Here is a 7327-nt window from a genome sequence, read left to right as displayed (position 1 = left end):
TTAGTCTTTTTATTTTTTTCTCTCCTACATTTTCTACCATTCTTGATCCCTATATTTGCACTTTTGATGAGAATTAATATAATGAGTTCATTCACAACTATCCACCAGTTACCATTTATTCATTTAAATCTACATCATCACGTAAAAGGTACCTGATCAAACAATAATCAAATCAGCAAAGTGATTGAATCATGACTTTGGTTCAATTTGATTTGTTAGTTTGGTTTTGACCTAAAATTTTTAATAAAACAATAGTTCAATTTGGCTTTCAGTTTGAAATATGCAAAAATCAACTCAAATTTCCAAAATAACACCTATATATACATTAATTATTTTTGTATTTTATGTAAGGAACACTATAATGTTTTTGTGTATTTGGTCATAGAGTATTATGTAGAGTGTTCTATCTTTTATATTGAATTGCTTTGCATGTCTAATATAATTAATAAGCATTAGAAAAATTAAGTATTAATGGCGGAATATTGAATTTAAACATGATTTAATGAATCAATTTTGAATTGAATTTGAACCATTCTTTAAATCTAAAATATGAATTATAACTATTTCATATATAATATCAAAATGTTGTGCAAGTCAATGCGCAACGGAAAACTGTTTAGATCGTGCAATGCAGCAACCAACGATGAGATATACGTAAACACAATCATACACAGATAATAAGGAAAGAAAATAAATAATGACACAAGAAATTTATGTGATTTGACAATGTGTCTACGTCTACTGGAGAAAGTGGTTGAATTTCACTATCAATCATCAAACTAAGGGTTAAATATTTGTTTATATGCCAACCCTACACGTACATAGGGATTATGAAGTTTTCAAAACACCTCTGCATCAATCCCCAAGGGTTATACCTTCGAATCCCCAACCTACTGATCTTCCTAATACAAAATTTGAAATCTGTGCTGACTAAAATCGTTGACGATTTCAGGAAAAACATCGAATGTTTCCTGCTGAGGCTTAACCGTCGATGTAATCGTTGACTGTTTCTTCCTGTAGCCCAGCTTCCTTGTTTTTCCTCAGCATGTTTTCCCTATACATGTGTTCCACTCAATATGATCCACATACTCTAACATCTCCATCTTGGCAAATATTTACCTCGTAGGAGAAATATGAAAGCATAACCTGTAGCTTCACATGGGACAGTAGGTTGGGATGCCACCCATATAGCAATTGGAGATGTTGATCAAGTCCAAGCAATGCTTGAACTTGTCCGTGCTAATAGGCTTTGTCAACATATATGCTGCATTCTCTGACATGTGAACTTTCTCAAGCAATAGTTCATTAGAAGCAACCAATTCTCTGATCATGTGAAACCGCACATCTGTGTGCTTGGTCCTCACATGGTACACTTGGTTCTTCGCCAAATAAATGACACTTTGACTATCACAGTGCAGCTGAACTCCACTTTGCTGAATATCCAGTTCCTTGACTAATCCTATAAGCCACAACACTTCCTTAGTAGTCTCAGCCACTACCATATACTCCGATTTAGTAGTAGATAAAGCAACAAGTGACTATACCATGAACCTCCAACAAATAGGCCCTCCCACAAGGGTGAATACATACCCCGTGGTAGACTTCTTGTCATCCAAGTCCCTTGCATAGTTTGCATCCATATGACCTACCATTGGAGGATCACTCTGTTGTCTACTAAACATGATGCCATAGTCTATAGTACTCCTCAAGTATATGAAAATCCACCTGACTGCATCCCAATTCCATCGACCTGAATTTGAAATAAAATTGCTTACCACACTAACAACTTATGCTAGATCCGGTCTTGTACAAACCATAGCATACATCAAACACCCCACTACATTGGCATATGAGACATTTGACATGTCACAAACGTCATCGTATGTCTTTGGGCACTGAGTCGTAGACAACCTAAACTGATTCGCCAACGGTGTGCTCACCGATTTTGCATTGTCTATGCTAAACCTCTCCAACACCCTCTTGACATAGCTACCCTGAGATAACCACAATCTCTCTGAAGCTCTATCTTTGCGAATCTCCATCCCAAGAATCTTCTTGGTCGCACCCAAATCTTTTATGTCAAACACTTTACTCAACAAGGTTTTTAAATTGTTAACCTTAGTCAAACTCCTCGTAGCCATCAAAAAGTCATCCACATAAAGTAACAGAAAAAAAATAAGTGAATCATAATCTAGACTCTTCACATACATGCAGTAATCACACTCACATCTCCTCTAGCCAATTGTTTGAGTCAAACAGCTTGTACCACTGCCTCAGAGACTGCTTCAACCCATAAAGTGTTTTCCTCAATTTCAGGCAAAGTGTTCTTGTCCAGGTTGCCTTCAAATTCCATAGCTTGAACCATTGAAACCCTTTATGATACCCTAGAAAGATGCACTGTCTATACTTTTCATCAAGCTTCGATCTTTTTTCACTAGAAACATGCACATAGGTTGGACACCCAAATACTCTCAATCCATAGTAGTTTACCATGCTACCTGTCACACCTCCTATGCAACTTTCCCATCTAGTGTCACCTTTGGTGATCTGTTAATCAAGAAACACGCCATATTTACTACCTCTGTCCAAAAGTTCTTTGCAAGCCTTGCATTCAACTTGAGACACTGAGCCCTTTTAGTTATGGTTTGGTTCATCCTTTCCACCACACCATTTAGTTGTGGTGTCTTGCGTACTGTGAAATGTCTCCTAATGCCATGCTGCTCGCACAACTCCATGAACCTCGAGTCAGTGTACTCAGTTCCATTATTTGACCTGAGGCATTTGATTGCCTCCTGGTCTGGTTTTCCACTTCAGCTTTCCATAATTTGAACTTGGCAAACGTATCTGATTTGTGCCTCATGAAGTACACCCAAACCTTCCATGAGTAATCATATATAAAACTCATGAAGTACATATGTCCTCCTCGTTATGCTACCCTTATCGGCCCCCAAACATCTGAATGAATGTAGTCAAGGATTCCCTCTATCTTGTGTGTGGTTGTCATGAATTGCACCTTATTTTGTTTTCCAAGGACACAATACCCGTAAAAATTTAGTTTGCATGTTTTGATACCCTTCAAAAGATTTCTCTTATGAAGCTCGATCATCCCACACTTACCCATATGCCCTAACCGCATATGCCACAAGACAATATTATCTAACTCAGACTCTGCAACTGCAACTCTACCTACAACTGTGGTTCCTAGCAGTGTATAGATATTTCCTAGTACTTTCTGCCCCTTCATCACAGTCAGAACGCCCTTACTTACCTTGACTACCCCACTTGCAAACTTGTAACTAAATCCATTACAGTCTAAAGTGTCTAATGAAATCAAATTCTTCCTTAACTCTAGTATATGCCTAACATCACATAACGTTCTCACAACACCAACAAACATTTTTGATTTTGATATTCCCTATTCTGAAAATTTTTCATGAAGCATCGTTTCCCATCAAAATAGAACCAGAATTTACCAACCTATAAGTGGTGAACCAATCTTTGTTTGCTGTTATGTGATAGGAGCACGCCAAATCTAAAATCCAATAATCCACGAGACCATATGAACTAGATTAAACCAAAACCATATCACCATCATTATTCTCCGAGTCTCCTTCTTCACTACATTCGCAAATTTTGATAAACCCTATTTATTTTCTGTATTCTCCTTCTTCCTCTACGGACAATATGGTTTTATGTGCTCCTTTTTTTTGCACTTAAAACACCGTACGTCCTCCCTTTTCATGGAATTGGAGCGAGCCTCATTGTTACTCGGTTTGCTCTAGAACTCGTTTCTCCCACGATCCTGGTTACCCTTCACCACAAGCCTTTCACCTTGTGAATTCTTATCACTGGCTTTCTTCCTCTGATGATAAATCAAAAGAGAACTCATGATATCCTCCAATTCCAGAGTCTCTTTTCCCTATGTTAGGGTCATAATCAAGTTTTCATATGTAGGAGATGTAGATAGGGAATTCAGTAACATCAACGCCTTGTTTTCTTCTTCTAACTTCACATCAACATATGTGTTCCTAAAATACTGTTCCTAAAATATGCTATTTTAGTCCCCCATTTACCTATGCGATGTTTTTATTTATGTTGTAATTATCTCTTCTTTTCATTGTTCGAATTTACACATGGTGTGTCTCATGGTTCAAGAAGTTGGAGCTTAAATCAAGGAGTTAAGCAGTGCAAGGAGTCAAGGAAGCAACTTGGAAGCACAAGGCTTGACCAAGTGCCCGACCAGGTCTCTAAAGCCTTGATTCAATTAAAGCAGCATGACCCTATTCGACCATGTGGTGCGACTAAGTAATCATAAGGGGCGACCAGGTCTAGTTAGAAGAATCCAAAGTACTAGCTAACAAGCAAAATTCACGGAATGCCTCGACCAGGGCGCGACCAGGACACTTTGGAAGTGTGAACAAGTCGACGATGCCATCAGCTAAACAAAAAAGAAATTGAAGATTTTACAAAGTTTCTTAACTAGGGCGTGACCAAGAGAATTTAGGGTGCGACCAGGACGACTGCTATCGAGTTCAGAAATCTGTTATGCGAGATTTTGTGTGAAACTTTCCTAATTTGAATTCAATCATGTGTAAACACTATGGGTTATAAAATTAAACTTTGAATAGGTTATTAGGAACCCATTTGGTTCCTATTTGGTCTAGTGACATACCTTGAGTGCCATTGGGTGCCATTTAGATTAGTTTTACTTGTCCATTTACATTGCTTTTTTTTTTTTTTTTTAATTTCAAGTTTCAAGTTCAATTGTATTTCAATTCCTGCTTTTTTTTTCAATTACGAATTTCAATAAAAGTCATGCTTTCAATTCTGTTTTTCAATACATTGTCTTTAATTTCATGCACAATAAGTAGCTAACTTGTTTAGTTCTCTGGTTAGGATGAAACTCTAGGTTAGAACAACATAGCTAGGATTCAGTCAATTGTGCATAATAGGGTATGATTGCTAAAAAGTAATCTGTGTTCGTTGAATAGGGTATACCACGCTCTCCCAATTGTGCCCCATACGATTGGTGTGAACCCGACTATGCTATGCCCCTCAATTGAATTACACTAGAAAGGAATTCGTGTTCGCTAGATAGGGTATGCCTCGTTCTCTCGATCGTGCTTCGAACAATTGATGCAACCTTGGCTACTCTATGCTACTCGAGCGAATTACTTATCTTTAAAACCCACGTATGGATATCAACCAGGGTGGATTCATAACTAGAGACTTACTTTCCATAGGACTTTAATTCAATTTAATAGCTTTTGTAGTTTAATAGAAAAACCCAAATTCCATCTTTCATATTGTTTAAGCATAGTAAACTAGATCAAATTGGTAAACTGCTGCACTAAAGTCCCTGAGATCGATGCCCGACTCACTCTTTGTTCTATTGAATTTGGGATTAGTTAGGTTTTGTAAATTTTATCTTTGGTAGTTAAGGATCCAAGTCTTGGCGAGCCTACCAAATTTTTGCGTCATTGCTAGGGACTTAATTATGGTAGTTAGCCAAATCTTAGTGTAGTTTACTACGTGATTTTTATTTTCTTCTGTTTTAATTTTTATTTTCTATTTGAAGGCTTGATTTTGTGCTAAATTGTTATATATTGGGTTTGAGATTTCTGGATCCCGAATTAGTGCCTATAGACCTTGAGATTGAGAGATCCTGTCAGTCGGTTAGGAAATCTACTTCTAGTCCAGAGTTAGCCAAGTTCTCTAATTCTAAAGCCATGGCCAAACACCAACCGGTACCTCTTTCCATAATCAAAACAAAAACTCAGAACCTCTCACTCCTTGTTGATTTGCAGTGGAGAAGCAACCTCTTCAGCTCTTTAGGGACTATTTCACCCCTAATGCATACACCTCGTCGTCTTGCATCTGGTTCCTGGATGTTGAGGCAGTGCAATTTGAAATCAAGACTTCCACCATCTCGATGCTTCCTAACTTTTATGGGAAGTCAAATGAAAATCCATATAAGCATCTGGATGAGTTCCTTAAAAATTGCTCCACCATCCGCATACCCAACTTTGGTGATGATGCCCTCTGCTTTAGGCTATTTTTGTTCTCTCTAAAGGATAAAGCCAATTATTGGCTAAATTTTTTAGAGCCGAACTTGGTGACCACCTGAGCCACCATGTAGCATGAATTCCTCAAAAAGTACTTCCCCATCGGGATGACTAACTAGCTTAGGAAGGCTATCACTAGTTTCTCATAGAAAAATGTTGAGCAATTTTTTGACATGTGAGAGCATTTTAGGGACCTTTTGCGTAAATTACCACACCATTAAGTTCCTAGGTGGAAATTAGTTCAAACATTCTATGAGGGGCTAGCTGAGCATGAGAGATCCATGGTCGATGGATCATGTGGAGGTACTTTCCTCACAAACTTGGATTCTTTTTGAGATCCTATGTAGCGCCCTGAACCCAAGGGAGGGGACCGAGATGCTAGTTAAAATAAAAGTACTAAAATAAACTCTTTGATACCATAATACCTCCACCCACCCTAATATGGGAAAACAGGGTGGTCCTGTTATAATTGAAAATAAAACCATACAGTGGAAGAAAACACCTCAATTACATTACCAGAGTTCTATCTGTCCCAAAAAACACATATTATCTTTCTGTCAACATAATACAACCCAAAATAACAAAATGTGATAAGTGGTGTCTCACCAGCTCTGACTATTACTATCAACCGTCTAATCCTAGCCCCAGGGTAAGCTAGGCACGGTTCCCTGTAGGACCTGAAAATGAGATGGATAATAGGGTGAGACACTTCTTAGTAAGGCAGATTAGACTATCATCAGTGTGTGGCTAACATGAGTTTTCCTGTAAATATAAAACTTCCATTATTTAACTGTATCTGAAATGACATTTTAAAACTGTACTGATTTGTAATACGAAAAATATATAATTTTTGAATAATATACTATTGGCTCAATATAGCCCCTTTATAGTAAATTTTCCTATATATGCATAAAAGAAAACATCTTGTACTGCTGAAGTAACATCATCATGCTTTCCCATCGACAAGTTTCCCCTTATGACGGGTTGTGCGGCTCGAAGACTGGACGAAGCATATGGTCAGCCGACCATAGCCAAGTCAGAAAAAGGTAGTAAGTATGATTGTGCCTACTCGATACCTGGAACTGCATCGGGAGGGTCACCTGGAACTACATCGAAAGGGGTCCCTCGGAGCTACATCAGGAGTAATATTGTACCTCGGCCACAAATCGACTCTCCTGCATCACATTTCCATCCCCGTGTGATTGCACTCACTGGATAAAACATAACTACAGTGCCGTGCTTATAATATCACATCTCATTCT

General features: G+C 38.0%; 1 non-coding gene across 1 annotated transcript; it reads right to left on the bottom strand.

The window, feature by feature from the left end:
• Positions 1-6182: 6182 nt before the first annotated feature.
• LOC131147010 (small nucleolar RNA R71) lies at positions 6183-6288 on the bottom strand. Its single transcript, XR_009134544.1, has one exon. It is a non-coding gene; the product is annotated as a small nucleolar RNA R71 (small nucleolar RNA).
• Between the last annotated feature and the right edge of the window lie 1039 nt (positions 6289-7327).

This window comes from Malania oleifera, chromosome 13 (genome assembly GCF_029873635.1).
Source record: "Malania oleifera isolate guangnan ecotype guangnan chromosome 13, ASM2987363v1, whole genome shotgun sequence".
NCBI lineage: Eukaryota > Viridiplantae > Streptophyta > Magnoliopsida > Santalales > Ximeniaceae > Malania > Malania oleifera.
This window is presented reverse-complemented; position numbering and strand designations above follow the sequence as displayed.